Source organism: Equus przewalskii, chromosome 3, assembly GCF_037783145.1.
Source record: "Equus przewalskii isolate Varuska chromosome 3, EquPr2, whole genome shotgun sequence".
Classification (NCBI taxonomy): domain Eukaryota; kingdom Metazoa; phylum Chordata; class Mammalia; order Perissodactyla; family Equidae; genus Equus; species Equus przewalskii.
In genome coordinates, this window is record NC_091833.1 from 80832284 (window position 1) to 80849700 (window position 17417).

Below are 17417 nucleotides of genomic sequence, written 5' to 3' on the forward strand. Positions count from 1 at the left end.
ACATTGTGAAGCTTTTGTATTTTGTTGCCTCCCTGAAAGAAGAAAAGAAGGTAAGTCACTTGGGGAAAGCCAGATCCTTTACAAGCTTATTTGAAATTTGTTATGGTAGACTGAGAATATCCTTTACCATGGACCTAGTTTAGCCCTACTAATGTGGTTTTTCTGGGTACTCTATTAACCTGGGTCTTCAATGAGATCTTTCCATTCTGACAGGTAGAAATTTGACTGACTCCAAGCTTTGTGTGAACTCTGGAAATTATTTAACACTTAGTTCCCTGGCAGCTATTTTTTGCCCAGCCTGTGGGATTTCAGCCTGGTCACGTGCAATATTTCACTGAAGACTTGAAAAGATCCTCTGGAGATTTCTGGAACTCTTTTTTGGCACAGCTTCCTCCTCTCTAGTACTCTGCTCTGCAAATTCTAGCCACTTAGACCTCCAAGATCATATTTCTGACTCCTCAACTAAGCAAGACTGTTGAGTTCTGCTTGGTTTCCTTTTTCTCATGTCACAGGTCAGAAATTGCCTCTGGGTAGGGCTCAACTCATTTTCTCCCCTTCTCTCAAGTATCACACTCCTATGCTGCCTGTTGCCCAATATTTTGAAGACAGTTGTTTCATATGGTTTGTCCAATTTGGAGTCAAGCTACTTTTTCAAGAGCAAAAGCTCAGTCTATGAACAGGTGATTTGTGGCAGCCTAATGCATTGTTTGAACGTGATATTTGAAATTCATGATTTAAAAAAAAAATTCATGATTTAGTTTTGAATCTAAGTATCATTTTATTAGCTGTATTGACAAGCAAACAGTGCAAAGTTTTCCCACATAGAAATTCATAAAATGATCTAAACTCTATGATGACTAAAGAAGTGTTATCTAACTTGGCACTATTGTCAATAGAATACAAATAATGTAAATTCTTGATTATTACAATACACTTAGTAATTTTTATGAGAAGGCAGAAAAATAAATTATATGGAATATGCAATGACTTATTTATATTTATCTCGATTTTATTACTAATATGAACATCCTTGGTCCATCAATAGACTCATCCAGACACATGCAATAATAATTAAATCCAGTTGTCTTTGACATTTTGCCAAGTTTCAATCATGTTAAAACCATCATTTTATAGATTTGATGGTAATTTTTTGTCATGAAGGTATATTTTTCGAGGTGAGGACAAAACATCTTATTTAACAGTTCATCAGCTTGATTTTAAATATTTAGGTGTATGGTATGTAGGCCTCTGTTTGTTCTCTTGCCTCTGTCCTGCTAATGTTAGGGATGGGCCTCTGGGAAAAGTGGGAGCAACAACAAAATTTAACTAGCTAGGCATCATACAGATGATTTGGCATATCTGAGAAAGCTGAATCCAAAACCAGTTTTGGGGAAAGGCAATAAGCAACCACATTTCCACTGTAGAATGCGAAAAAGTCTAGAATATTTAAACCTAAAGTTACAAGGTTTGGAATGTTTTCGTATTTACCTAAAAAACTTAAAATCTCCAGGTATAACCATACACCCCTCTGTGATAGATTCCTTCTCTATTCTTAATCCCTTTGAGCCCTTGTGTATTTAATTATGTTGTTTAACCAGAAATTTGATATTGTAACAGTCAATTATTAATTAATTAATAGTGAGCTCTAGGAACTCTCTCTCAGTAAAATAACAATAATCTTTTTTTTTTTTTTTTGAGGAAGATTAGCCCTGATAACATCCACTGCCAATCCTCCTCTTTTTCTGAGGAAGACTGGCCCTGAGCTAATATCCGTGCCCATCTTCCTCTACTTTATATGTGGGATGCCTGCCACAACATGGCTTGCCAAGTGGTGCCATGTCCACGCCTGGGATCCGAACCGGCCAACCTCAGGCTGCTGAAGCGGAACATGCGCACTTAACTGCTGTGCCACCTGGCTGGCCCAACAATAATCTTAATAGTTACAATAATTGGGGACCTGATTTGTGCCAGACACTGTGGGAAGAGTTTTATGTAGATTCTCTCTACTTACCATAAGCTGATAAAAAGGATTCCTCCCATTACACTGATTAAAAAAACTTAGGGAAGTTATATAATTTGCCCAAGGCCACAATGCTGTTGGTTACTGGAGAGCCAGGATGCAAGTCTACGTTAGTCTGACTCCAAAGTCTATTGAATTTCCAATATTCCAAGCAGCTATTAACACTGGATACTAAAATTATATTACTCAGCTTCTCCTAGATACGTAAGAGGATTAATAAAAATTCCATCAGTTTTCAAGGTTGGTTAAATTCAGGCATAATAATAAATATTTTATTTATTTTAAGTTGCATAATCATTTATGAGGGCGTCTCATAATTTTGGTTGTCGTAGAATGATGGTGCCCTGGTAGGTGCACACTCCCAGGGTAGCATTGCCACTCTGTAGGCTCTAAAATTCTATTTTATTTATTCATTCAGTGATCTGGTTTTACAAATTGGATGCGCACGTTCTGTAATTAGTGAATTTTCTCCCTATAAAGAAATCTACCTGAGAAGCTAAATTATAATCAAAGGTGGTTTGATCTTAACAGAAATCTAGCCATATATTGAGCACCTCATTTGTGGAAGACAGTTTACCACGTCAGATATATCATTCAACTAAGAAATAGAGAAATTATCTAACTTACCCTAGGTAACACAGCTAGAAAGCAGAAGACCTGGGATTTGAACCAAAGTGTGTCTAACGTCCAAAGCTGGTATTTCTGACTAGTGTGCTAAACTGCCTGTCATGGCGGGTGATCTTATGGACACTCGCTAGCCCAGGGCCTAGCATGTGATACTATCCAATTTTTTTTAACAGAATAAAAACAATAGCATTTTCTCATTTTGCGCATTTTATATATTTTGGACTTTGAGTTCTCAAACAAAGAAAAGTTAATAGGTACTTAATAAATATATATTAAATGACTATATTGATACATGTTAGTGATTTTGTGGAGGTAAATTGATGGAAATCATGGATGATCTCAGGAAAGCACACATTATATAAATGACATTCAGTTATTAGGGTTATAGATACTGAGAAGACATCATTGACCTCTCTGGCTGAAGGTCTTAGTGTGCTGGAAGACAGAATATCAAATATTTAATAATTTAGGACCAAAAGCCAGAATCCCTCAAATTATGTAATTTTTGAAATGAAAATACAAAACAGTCAATGTCATGCAAATGAACATCCATAGTTAGAGGCAGTTTAAATAGGATTATAAAGATTTAGAGGGAGCTGACAAAGCAGGACTGGGAACCAGACTAAAAGTAGCCTACTAAACAGATAATCCAATGTGGCTGTGTTCTTTCCACCAGTCAAGGTTACTGCAGGTCCCAGGAAAAGAAATCCATTGATAGATAGTCTGGGTCAAGCTAATCACACTTTTGGAGGGGAAAAGAAAGCAAAATGAAATGCACTCTTACTCTTTTAAACTTGGGTAAAGCAGAAAAATGTCCTACGTTGTATGTTTTATATATGAAAACAAAATTCCTACTTTTAATTTCAGCGAAGAGACAAATTTTCCCCAGAAGTCTTCCAGTCAGCTTCCTTCCAAAATTTTAAGGCTTCTTGTACGTGCTTCCTCAGCTTTTGATGACACTGTATTGTAAGCATGGCTTCTTTTACCTGTCTTCCTCCTCTGTACAATCTCTAAGGAAAGGGCTGGCATGTGCTCCCAGACCTTGGAGCTGTGCCGGGCACAGTGTAGGTGCTCAGGAACTATATAGTGAATGAAGGAACAAACACTTGAATGAATTCTATGCCTTTATGACAGATTATTTGCATTTTTAAGCACTCTATACACATAAAACAGGTTTCATTAAGAATGGAAATGAATTATTTCATTTGGTCACATTTTGGTAGAATTATATAGTAACTTGTTTAGAAACAAGGTATAAATAATGGTTCTGTACCTTTACATAAGTTAGTCATTTAATAGCCACATGTACCTGGCTATCAAAAGTGCCAACAGGCGAAGCCTGAGTAACATGTTGCAAAGTTCCAGTTTAGGGGCTGTCCGAGAGCTCAGAGGAAAGGGAAAGGAAGAGAGGGCACATTTATTACCTGTCCTCTTATATACCAACAGTGTGTGATATGCTATAATCTTGCTCCAATTATCCTCACAAATATCTAATGAGGTAGGTATTATATTTCCATTTTACAGGTAAGGAGATTGAGGTTCAGAAAGGTTGTCATTTTCTCAAGACTACACAACTAATACGCGTTATCCCAAAAATCAATAATATTCAGTTCATCCTTAATTATAGTTTTGGAAGGGGAAAGGTGCATGAGGGGCATGTGAGAGCTGGTGAAGGGAGGTATGTGTGGGATAAAACACACGAGTCATTCTAAAGAGGTAAAGAATTTCGTGTGTGTGTGTGTGTGTGTATGTGTGTGTGTCTGTGTGTATGATTCATCAGGGCAAGAGCTGTTTTATAGTAAGTTCTATGAAGTTTCACAATGTCATTCAGGAGTTAAACTGACAGAAGGAAGAAAGATTTATTAGAATCATTGCTCTGACTATTTTATTCAATTCATTAAATCATTTAAGAAAGTTTCAAATAGTAAGCAAACCATTAGAAAATGAATATTCCGTGGCTGTATGTGGGAGCAAATTCCCAATCTTGTCATCTTGTTTTATTTTTAGGTATATTTGTTTTAGTAACATCTTTTGTATATGAGTTAGGACTAAAAAAAGATTGCTCTAACTATACCTAAATATACCCCAATATAGCTAAATATACTCTAGTACATTTCCTAAATAGAATGTGTGTTTTCAACTTTTAAGGGAAACCAGGCAAATTTATGACAATAAGTTAATTATTGTAAAAATGAAGCTTAATCCTGTTATTTGTCTAAAAATTATAATAATAGCCACTTATGAAAAGTTTACTATGCTTTGGGAACTGTAATAAATTCTTCAGATTACTATATCTCAGTGAACAGTGAACAATGGAGCTGAGATTTGAACTTGGGTCTTTGACTCCAAAGCCTCTGCATTTAAACCTGGCATGGTGTCACAGAACCAATCCCACCGAAAAGTGGGTGACAATAGTTGGCATAAGAGAGGCAGAGGTGAGGGGCTGGCCCAGTGGTGCAGCAGTTAAGTGCACACTTTCCGCTTCGGTGGCCCAGGGTTCGCCGGTTCAGATCCTGGTTGCGGTCATGGCACCGCTTGGCAAGCCATGCTGTGATAGGCGTCCCACATATAAAGTAGAGGAAGATGGGCACAGATGTTAGCTAAGGGCCAGTCTTCCTCAACATAAAAACAAAAGGCAGAGGTGAAGTGAACACTGGATTTAAGAACAGGAGAGTCTTCCATATTAGACAACAAGTAGTAATCTTGTGAAAACCTTTACTCCCAAGAAGTAATATTGAGCTGAAAACATTAAGGAGGTCCAGGGAGGGTCTGAGTATTTTCACAAATGATAGATCCAAACTGGGTGGTTAAGAAATATTTAAAATATTTCAAGGACAAAATTTCTTAGGTATGAAGGACATAATAATAATATAAAAAGTAATAATAGCAACTTTCACTTCTGATCACTTATGTACAGGTAATGTGCTCAGGGGTTTACAGGTGGGTCCAACTTCTAGCTGAGGAAACAGTATCACTGTTGGTGAAAAACAACAGTGTCTTCCCGCTGTCTCTGTGTCTCTTTGCTGTCGCTGTTAGAGACACACTGCTGACATGGGTGACTTGACCTGATTTTTCATGCTCCTTCCTTCCAGATAACTAAGGCAGTGTGGAGTCAGATAGGCCTACATAGGCTGCCAGATGAAGCAAAGAACACCTGGTTAAATTTGAATTTTGGATAAACATCAAGTAATTTTTTAGTATAGATTTGTCTTATGCAATATTTGGGACATACTTATACTGTATTTTTATTTGCTAAATCTAGCTAGCCTATCTGGGTGTGGCTCCCAGCAACTCTGATACAATACTAACCATTGTGATGCTGGGCAAATTACTCCAGCTCCCAGCCTTCATTTCCTCCTCTCTAAATGAAGTCAATACAGTATTTACTTCACAAGATTGTTTTAGAATTTAAAGGATTTATTTAGTGCTAAGAGAAGTTCAATTCCTTCCCATTTTGAGAATTTCTCTGTCTATTCATTACTTATTTTACTTTATACCTGTGATTTTAACATTTATTACCATTTCATGCTTTTTGAAACGTTCACAGTTAATTTCATAGAGAAGGATTTAAGATATAGCCATGTTATTCAAAGCAAGGGGCTTATTTTCCTAAGTAGATTATGTAATTCTACTTAAAGAGGAGCATAATATAAAGAGACTGACACAATAACGTTTGAGCAGAAATTAAATTGATATAAGTGGCTATATTGGGTGGTTTGGGGGAAGTTTATAACAGGAATGGATTTATGAAAAACATGCATATAAGCACCTTAAAGGGTATGTGTTTAAGTACAAGATGCAACAAAGTAAGTCAAAATAGTATATTTGCAAAATATTGATTGATCAGTGAAAAATTGAAAGTCAATAAATTACAAATGATAGTCATTTATTTAACTTTATAAAGTCAAACAGGTAAACACGGATTTTCTGGAAATTATATTGGCAATACAAATTTAAAGTAATAAAAATGGTAATACACTTTAATATGATAATCTCATTTCTAAGAAAATACAAAATAATCATAGGTGTACATAATGATTTAAGAATCACAACATTCATTTTGAAATATTTTGGACCAGAGGATAAATGTCCAATGACAGAGAAATCAATAAATAAATTATGGAATATGCTAGATTATTATGCAATCTTAAAAAGGATGCTTTAGTTATATAGTAATATAAAAATAATAATATAACGTTAAATAAAATCAGAATGATTTTATTAAAAATATATATACCAAAATGTTAATATTGATTATCCAAGAATGGTAAGAATCTGTTTGGTTTATTTTCTTCCTTTCTGTAATATCCAAATTTTAGGAAACATGTTTTATTTTATAATTAAAAATAAAATATTGTTTAAAAAATTCTAAAACCCAAAGCCAGTTTTCCAAGAGTACTCAGTACTGCACTAATTTTCCTTTCCAGGCATCTTGGGGAATCTCTGCCTTTGAGAGCCTCCAAGCTCCACTGGGAGCTGGAGCCATTTAATGGAGGCAATAAATGTTACTGGGTTGTTCAATAGCTAATTATTTATCAGGACAAATACTGCAAGTACTGGAGAAAGAATGATGCATTTTTTTTGGAGCTGATGAATAGAAATGAAGGCAGTTTTGCTAAATGGAGACAGTATTTATTTCATTCTGATTTTCAACCATAAGCAAAACTTTTGTGTGTAGATAGTCAGTCTTGTGCTGTAGAGTAGGTAGACTGTCAAATGTTTCATAAAAAATTACCAGGCATATTTACTTTTAGGTCATTCGAGTAACATTTAGATACTAACTGGCATATCTTGATGTTTTTTGCACAAAGTATGTATGTATTTAAATATTTTAAAGAGAAAGAAAGCCTAGTATATGATATTTCCTTTGGGGAAAGACACATTTGTCAAAGTTATTGTTTTTGACTTCTAAAAATGAACTTGCAATTTGCAAAAAGCAGGTAGTATTTACTATGTTTTAATATTCAGATTAGCAGAATCATATTGCCAGGTCTTTATTTACTGTTATTTCTTAATCTAAAGTATGAATTATTCTTTCAGGCAAGTTCAGCCTCATCCTACTTTATCTCTTGACCAGATATGTTTCAAATATGCAATTCTTCTACAAAACACACAATAAACAGGTCACTGAATAAACAAGTACACTTTATTTATATTTTAACAGTTTTTAATATGAAGGCACTATATTTAAAATTCTAATCATATCATACTTTGTAAAAACCTAGACAATTCTTTGATTGTAACCTTGAGTGAAATTGATAGTATAATAATAAAATCATCAGGCAATATTACCTTTGCTTAAGTTTACTTTCGAGTTTGTTCAGGTATGGTTTTGAGAAACTGCATTTTATCCCTCACTCTCATACATATTAATAAGCTTGGGTTCAAGTGAAGGATAATGGCGATTTGGTTGCTGTCATTTTCATCCGCACATAAATCCGAAAATCCAATACTGACTCATGAGAATCCTCCTTTGTCAATGCCACGGAACTGTTTCTTTCCCCGGGAATGATTAAGAAAACTAGCCATTTATGCATGTTTAAAAAGAAAAAGATCAACATATTTATCACTTAAAAAAATTACGTCCTGGATCTGGACAATGTCAAGATTTACATTACATCCCTGTGTGTTTCGGATACACCACTGACTTCCGTTTATAGAAGACACAGATATATTAACAACCAAAGGTAAGAACCCAGTGGTAATTACAGTTGTGTTTTCACATCTGTTTACACCTCTGTTTGGATTGATTAATGTATCAAGCATTTGCTTTGTTTTGAATGTTACAAGCTTTCTAGTTACAGTTGATGATTGCATTTTTATTTTCTCAGTATTTTTGACAAATAAACGAATATTCTACTAAAATACAATTTTAGTTTAAGAAATAACAATAAATAAAGACCTGGCAATATGATTCTGCTAATCTGAATATTAAAACATAGCAAATACTACCTACTTTTTGCAAATTGCAAGTTCATTTTTAGAAGTCAAAAACAATAACTTTGGCAAATGTGTCTTTCCCCAAAGGAAATATCATATACTAGGCTTTCTTTCTCTTTAAAATATTTAAAGATAGAACACCATCAAATTCATGTAAATCTTAATGAAGAATTAACTCCTGAAAATATGAGCTCTGACTCAATGAGAACTTCTTAAGTGTTAGGCACTTTATAAGCATTATTATAACATCCTGCACACCCCCTCTGAGAGAGGAATAAGTGGTCTGAAGAGATTAAGTGGCTCACTCAAGGCAACATATTGCTATTACGTGATAGAGCCAGGACTTAAACCACGTTAGCTCTTTTCATTCTCTGTAACAGGCATGTGTATTTTAGTTTAGACCTTTAAAAACTGTTGTTAATTATTGTCATGGTTTTATTTTTATAAATTTAAAAAGTACTATTTATTATTTTTTGTTGTGCCAAGATTTAAATACTTGTGATTTCATTCTATATTAGAAAGTTAGACATTAGTAAACAAGGCTTTTAAAATATTTCTATTAATAAAGATATGTCTTATCTTTTTTGACCTTTTTGGCCTATATATCCTTTAATCAGTTTGTTCTACTATATTCATTCTTTTACTTAGCTAACATCCATAAACATTGCTCACTGATGTCACTCACGTTAAATCACGTGAAATCAAGCAGAAAAACAAAAGAGGAAGGGGAGGAGGTGAAATATCAGGATGTAACTGTAAATAAAAGACCTAGTAGTTATCTATTACATTTTATATCACGTAGAGAATACACCTTTTTCCTCTACTCTTGGAATATTTATAAATATTGATCACAAAAATAATCTCAATAAGGCAAAATGTATATAGGTCACATTCCCTGGCCACAGTCAAATAAAGTTAGAAATTAATAAGCAAAATTTAAATTAAGGACCCTACCCCTTAGAGATAAAAAAAAGGAGGAAGGAAAAGAAACGTCAAATAGTTCTTTAATTCAAGATAACAGGAAAATGGCGATTTCAGATCTTTCTCTTTTGTTAGGGAGGCAGTTTTTTAAGCTGTGAAGTTAATGTTCACTAAAAACTAAAGAGTCTGGATAAAACAGATTTTCTGCAAAAACAAATGTCTAATTCAAATTAAGAAGTAAACATTAAATTGATGAAACTTTATGGCCAAAATTGGAAAATGTGTCCAAGAACTATCTCCAAAAAAAGCCTCTCTACTCTAAATATTTTTTACTCATTAATTTACTCAACAGATATTTCTTTAGTGCCTATTATATGCCAGGTATTGTCTTAGGCAGAAACTTTGCTTTGCTCCCTACCATGTCCCCATCGATAGATCAAAGGAATAAATACACATAATGCCAGAGCTTTTCACCTTGGGTGAGAGTGTGTGAGAATTGGCTGCCATATTTTAACTTTTGGCTACGGCACTAACCAAACTTTCCAAAGCTGGTACTTTCCTACATCCTCTAAAGGAGAAATATAAAGTACTTTTTCATCAGTAGGCGATCATTGTGCCAAGATTTTGAACTAGCTAATGTTAGATACTCTATAGTTTGCGACAAGTGCTTATAGCTACACTTAACGGCTCTCAAATGTCACCATTCAACATTTATTCTCGATAAAATAGGAAATTAGTAATAAAAGAAAATTTCCTTAACACAATAAAGAAAATTTATCTCAAACCAATGGGCAAAAGTAGGAGAACTTCTAGAGACTGAAACAGGACAAGTGCTGATATAATATCTATTGTTAAAATTGTACTATAACTTCTATCAAACACCATAAGACAAGAAAAAGAAATAAGATATATATTTTGAAGAGATAAAATTATCATTACCTGTAGATAATATGATTGGGTACCTAGAAAACTCAAATGGATCAATTTAAAAACTATAAAAACTAATGAGAAGTTCAGTAAGATGACAGGCTACAAAATAAATGCATAAATTAATAGCTTTCCTACAAACCAGAATAACTAGTTAGACAATATAGTAAAAAAAGATCTTATTTATAAATGAAAAATTTAAGTACAGAGAATAGATTTAATAAGAAATGTGTATAGTTTATTTAATGAAAATTACAGACTTACAAAGTAGTTTTTTAAAACCCATAATAAATGAGGTGACACCCTTGTCCTGTGATTTAAAAATTTATAATATGTCAAGCATGTTGATTCTCTCAAAATTAATCCATAAATTTAGTAAAATCTCTTTTTAAAGCACATTGTGAGTTTTCTGGGGAACTTGATAAAATTATTCTAAAGGTAACTGGGAATAACAAGTGTCCATATCATCACTTAAATAGTCATTTAAATGCAGTTATTAAAATGTTGATTATAAAGAAAACTTTCTTTGATGATGTAGGATCTTGTAATGCTCCAGGGCCTTAATATATATGACTTTATAGTTATAATCAATCTTTTATGTTGATTTAACAAGTATTTTTTGACAAACATTCCCAGTTCTAGTCACTGGGAATGTAGTAGTGAAGAAAACAGAATTCTTGCTCTTCTGATGCTTACATTTTCTGTTTCTAAGCCACTACTATGTCCCCTTGTTTTCTTATAAAATGTTTTGGTTAAAAAAAGTACTGTAAAATATATTTGGTTATTTGATGATTTTTCTTAATTGGCTTTTGATTAATCGAGATTTTATTTTATGATGGCTGCTTTGTAAATTTTTTGTGGCTTGTGAAGGTGATGATAATGATTATGATAATAATGCCCTCCTTGGTGAAGTTGTTTCTACCTGAGAGGGTGTTGTGTTTTCTTCATACGTTGATAACAACAGAATTAACAAGTTTGACAGGTTCCTGTGCTTGCTGCGGGCAAACGCAGCGACGGTGTTGTGTCAGCTCTGTTTTGGTTTTTCATGGGAATTACAGTTGCTTATGATCCTGTCAAAATAATTATTATTTTTCTTTCTTAGTTGCTTTGACAAATTTGACTCCTTAAAGTGGTAGTTTGAGTGGGGAGGGGTGACAGGGAGATTATTTTAATCATTTTAGCTCTCTTTGTCTCATAAGAAAGTTGATAGCTGTCTCTCTCTGAGGTTGGGGATCACATAATATCATCAACTTGCATTTGTACAACTTTTCACAGCCTTCAGTGTTGCTTTATATATATTTTGCATTAGCTCCCCGTAGAGAATCATTACAACAGCAGGGCCAGTATTATCATCTCTACTTTATAGAAGAGGAAACTGAAGCTCAGAAAGATCTCTGCCAAGGTCTCACTGGCAGTTTGGTGAAGAGCTGGGGCTAGAATCCAAGTCTTGGCCAACCAGCAGAGGGCTGAGGCACTGGCTGCCTCTGTTGCAGAGCCGGCACAGCCTGTTCTGGATGGTTATACAACTCTGGGAGCGTTACTAAATATTAAGAAACAACCTTAGCTCTGAGATTGGGCAAGGACTGGAAAATATTATTTTAAAGCAAAAGTGATGACAAATTATTTTTGCTGCTAAACAAAATCCCATTTAAAAGTACATTTTCAAAAAATGACCCTTTCTGTCATTAAAAAAATAAATTAGGGGCCAGACCAGGGGTAAAGTGGTTAAGTTTGTGCACATTCCACTTCGGTGGCCTGGGGTTCTCAGGTTTGGATCCTGGGCATGGACCTAGCACCACTCATCAAGCCATGCTGTGGTGGCATCTCACATAAAACAGAGGAAGATTGGCACAGATGTTAGCTCAGTGACAATCTTCCTCAAGCAAAAAGAGGAAGATCAGCAACGGATGTCAGTTCAGAGCCAATCCTCCTCACACACACAAAATAAATAAGTAAATAAATAAATAAATTAGGAGAAAATACAGAGGAACACAAAGAAGAAAGCAAAAATACTGATGATCTCTCCACTAAAAATTTAACATGTTTAACATTAAAATATCTGTCCTTTCTATACGCATATACACAATTTTTAATAAAATGAGATGATCCTATAAATATTGCTTAACAATCTGCTTTTTCCACTTACTACTATATCGTGAACATTTCTACAAGTTGTTAAATAATGTGCTTTTGAGGAAAAAATCAAAATTTATCCTTTTATTATAAAATTAATGTATGTTCATTGTATAAAATTCAAACAATACAGAGATCTATGCTCCAGAGGTAACTATTGTTTACAGTTTAGTGTGTAGCGTTCTGCACATTTTTATTAGGCCTGAATTTTGCTGGTTGCATTGGCATATTTGAGTATCTTCCTTAGAAAATCTTTGCACTAATGGCAAAGAGAGCATCATTTATTTGTAAAAGGTACATATTTTACTTATTAGTGTCAATATAACAAATAATGTATAAGTAACAAATAACATCATTTATAACAATCTTTGGCACATTCACACAGAATTCCACTCCAGAAGCACCAACATACAGGAATCCCCATACATGTTGAATCTTCTTTGGTCATCTTCAACTAATTAAGTGGCGTGGGTACTGCAAGCTGCGTCATATGTAACTATCCTTGTTCAGAGGCGATGCTTTAAAGTCTGTGTACTCTGTCAGTCTTACAAACTGAATTCCTCAACTCAGCTTTCAATTTTATCCAGAAATAGTTCACTGCTTCGGTGACATAATACAGCCTATTATGAATCACGACATAGTTATGATGATAAGTAAGATTATAGAAGCTAGATTGCTTTGTAAACCATATACTGGTAAACAAATATTTGTTGCTATGTGATTTAAGGGATTTACTGGTTAGTAAAAGTACACACATGACATTAGTAGATAGCAGAATTTTATGCTTATTTCAGAAAGGTAAACCTAAAACGCAACTAATAGCTAGAGGGCCAGGGGCGCATATTCACCTGGGGGATAAAATAATGCCTGCCACTTGGCAGGCATTTATCAAATATGTGTTAAATGTTGAATGGATGAAAGAATACAACTGAGTAAAGTGGATCAAGTATATAAACATCTAATTCACAAGGAAGAAATCCAAATGACTAATAGACACATGAGAGTTTTTCCAACTTCACTAGTAAATGCAAATCAAAAACCATAGTGCAAATAAAAATTTTCACTCATCAAATTAGGGAAAAACTTTAAAATCTAATAATATTAGATTTTGGTTGGTCAAGTTTTCGGAAATGGTATGCCGATATAGGGCTAGCAGAATATAAAATGATATACAACGTTGGGCAGCAATTTGGCTGGTTCTAATAAACTCAAACTAGAGCTAGCAATTCCACTTCTGGATGTATGCATAAGAACCACTCTTGCACAGGTGTCTAAGGAGGCTGCAAAGGCTTTTATTGCAACACTGTTTATAGTAGCCCAAAACTGGAAAGCACCAATTTTCCATTAACAGAAAGAGGAAATACAAATAGAAAAGAGGAAGAAAAGATGATATATATGTAGATATGACACAATGTTAACAAACAATATTATAAGATGAAATAGCTCTATGTGTATTAGCTTAGATAATTTTCAAAACATAATTTTGAGTGAAAAAAGCAAGTTGCAGAACTATACATAGAGGAAGATACTGCTTTATATACTTAATAAACATCTCAAAAACTATACATTGATTATAGACACTTACGTAGGTATATAAAAGAATGGAGAATGGCCTGAAAGGATACACAGCAAACTTACAGTAGTGATTGCTTCTGGAGAGAGAGGGAAGGGAGAAGACAAGAATGGGACTGGGAGGGGGTTGGGCGGGGGGCAGTTTGTTAAAAGGGCTTTAACTATAGGTGTAAAGTTTTGTTTTTTTTCACGTCCTAAAAAATGTGGAAGCAAATTTGACAAAAGACAAAAGTTAACATTGTCAGTTCCTGGTGGTAGAAATACAAATAATATAATTTTTATATTGCGCTTTGAAACGGGGTCACTATGCATACCCCCTAAGTAATTAATTTACATGATACAAAATTTAAAAAGTACAAAATATTCCCCCTTCCACTCCTATTGCCCAGTCTCAACCATAGTTCCCTTTCTTCAGATCAGCTAATCACTGATATCACTTTCTTGTTGCATCTCAATCTCTCTCTCTACACACACACACATGAATATATATAGCCTTTTTTTCCTACACATGATAGTATACTATATCTTTGAGGACTTCCAATATCTGTCCATATAAAAGTGCCTTGCTCTTTTTAATGACTCCCTAGTATTGCATACTATGCGACATCTTTTTGGAAGGAATTAAAGGGTAGGCAAAAAGGGAGAGGGAGGAGGGAAAATTGAGCCTCTACTGCAGACAAAAGGGTAATAATTCAGTAGACAGCGGTGAAATCTTGAAGGTTCTAGAACAGAAATGTGATAGTAGATGTTCTTTAAGAAGATTAATTTGGGAGTACTTTGCAGGATGAATTGGCAGGAGAGAGACTAGCAATGAATAAATCAGTTAAAAGACTTAATCAAAGACAAGTGGTAACAAGCACCTGACAAATCCTAGTGATAATTAGAATGAAAAGGTGGGAGTGGAGGCAAGAGCAATTGCAAAATAGAATATGGAAAACTTGCCAGAGTGACTGGATGGGAAAGAAAGAGTCAAAGACAACTAACTCCAAGTTCTACATGAATTTAAGTGAATGAAAGGACAGCGACTCTGTGAAGAGAAGTAAGAAAGTCAAAGAAGAGCTGGTTGCAGAGGGAAAGAAGTGGAAACACATTTTTGGACATACTGGACAAATGGCTCTCAAGTGAATGCTTCAGAAATTCAATGAAAGAAGCTTGGCTAATAGGAAGAATTCAAAATGTTTGGAATGAATTAATGAATGAAATGTAGGATAGAGCTGAGGAAGGTGGTCAGGGCTGGATATGTGCAATTGGGGAGATATGTGCATAGAAGTGAAGGTTGAACTTTATTGAAGAAAATGAGTGAAAGCAGGAGCCCGTCTGTTCCTCAGCAGTGCAGGATGCTGAATGTGGCACTATACAAATGACTAATTTCTATAAAATATGTGGTACTACTATTACAGATAGCAGGACACAGAGAAAAAAATTGCTGGAGACACAGAGCTCTGGCTCTTAGAAGCTTCAGCAGTCCAGAATTTATTATTGATTGTTGAAAAGGTAAGTGCCACATCCATGCCACCTTTCTAATGACCACAGGATCATCAGATTTGAGTGTTATTACCATCCTGACTCGCTACACCAGGATTTTATGCATTGGGAGAAAGTGCTTTTTGAATTTATGTTACTGCATTGTAAATAACTGGCTGAAAGCAAAAGGCACACTGTCACAGAGAAGACCATGGTGATAGGAACGAAACAGGGACAAGTGTCACTTGGGGCAATTGGTGACTGAGTTCCCATATCATGCCTTTTCCAAGCCCCATGGAAAGAGCTTGAGCTTTGCAGCCTGTTTTTGTATACTAGCTCCACAATAAGTCATATGACCTTGAGCAAATCATTTAACCTCTCTGAGCTTCATCTCCTCCCCTGTGAAATGAAGAGCACAAGGCCATGACTCAGGTTCTTGTGTGGATTAAATGTGCTAACCTGGGCCAGCCCTGATGGCCTAGTGGTTAAAGTTTGGCACACTCTGCTTCAGCAGCCCAGGGTCAGTTCCTAGGCACGGACCTACACCACTCATCTGTCAGTAGCCTTGCTGTGGTGATGACTCACATAGAAGAACTAGAAAGACTTACAACTAAAGATACAACTAGGTACTGGGGCTTTGGGGAGAAAAAAAAAAGAGGAAGATTGGCAACAGATCTCACCTCAGGGAGAATCTTTCCCAGAAAAAAAAAAGGTGCTAACCTAACATGATGCCTGACCTATAGCAGACACTCAATAAATGTTTCTTTCCTTTCTCTTTGTCTCTATGCTCAGAAAGAACAGAGGCTGAAAGAGGTCGACTGATGCAGAGAATGGACAACATAGAGAATTTCTTTTTCACTTGCCTGTTCTCATACCACCTAAATCTATCACACCACTGTGTGAAGGAGTCATTAACACTTCCTAGAGGCATTCTCACAGAAGCGATCAGAAATGTTTCACTTCAAGTCTGAAGAACTGTTTAGCATTTGGACAGATTCTGATGATGCACAGACTAGAATCACCTGATCTATTTAGAAAGAGGCTGACATTTTCCTGCCTCCCAACTGCACTTCTAAATATGTCACCCCACCCTTCTCTTTTTCCATTGAAGCTTGTCTTCCTAATCTTTGTCTTGGCCATCCACTGACCTCCTTATTCCTTCCCCATATTCATCAAATAATTTGGCACCTACTGTACAGATTATCCCTTTCCTACTGAGTCTCAGTGTCATTCTGGGCAACTTCCATGCCTATGAAATATGATGCACCCAAGACCTCTGAGTCCCTACCTTCACAGGTTCTTATCTTCCACAATCCTGGCGACCTCTTCTTCCTCCTCTCCACTGTGGTCGCCTGTGTCCTTGACTCTGAACTGCTTCACCTCCACGATTGTAACCTTCAGTACGGTGTCTTATTTCCTGACCGTAGCCTCCTCTCCTTCCAGCTCTTACTCTCTTTCCTATTGGACCCGTTCTTCAACCTTATTGAGATATTTGTCTCCTTGACCTTCAATTTCCTAATATATCCTCCCTTCCCAGCATCTCCTTCTTCTCCTTTCAGCCTAAGACACGTGGTTTGTCATTTAGATGAGTTTCTCACAACCTCTTTACCTCCTTTGCACCCTTGTTCTTCTACCCCAGCTGCTGACCTCAACCTTGGGCAGTTCTAGATATCTGCTTTTTTGGCTCTTTCCACCTGAACTACTGGGCAAGGTGAGAGAAAAATCACAGCACTGTGTGCACTATTGCATCAATCGGGGCCCCATGGATACCCTATAATCCTTCCTCAGATTCTTACCCCAGCTCCCTCCTGTT

The 17417-nt window shown here is 35.5% G+C and overlaps 1 protein-coding gene across 1 annotated transcript in view; it reads left to right on the forward strand.

Moving 5' to 3' along the window:
- The first annotated feature begins 8108 nt into the window (after positions 1–8108).
- Positions 8109–17417, forward strand: part of CNGA1 (cyclic nucleotide gated channel subunit alpha 1) — a 31994-nt gene continuing 22685 nt past the window's right edge. Inside the window, exon 1 of the mRNA XM_008535837.2 lies at positions 8109–8334. The gene's annotated coding sequence lies outside the window, so the exon portion shown is untranslated. The remainder of the gene's footprint in view (positions 8335–17417) is intronic.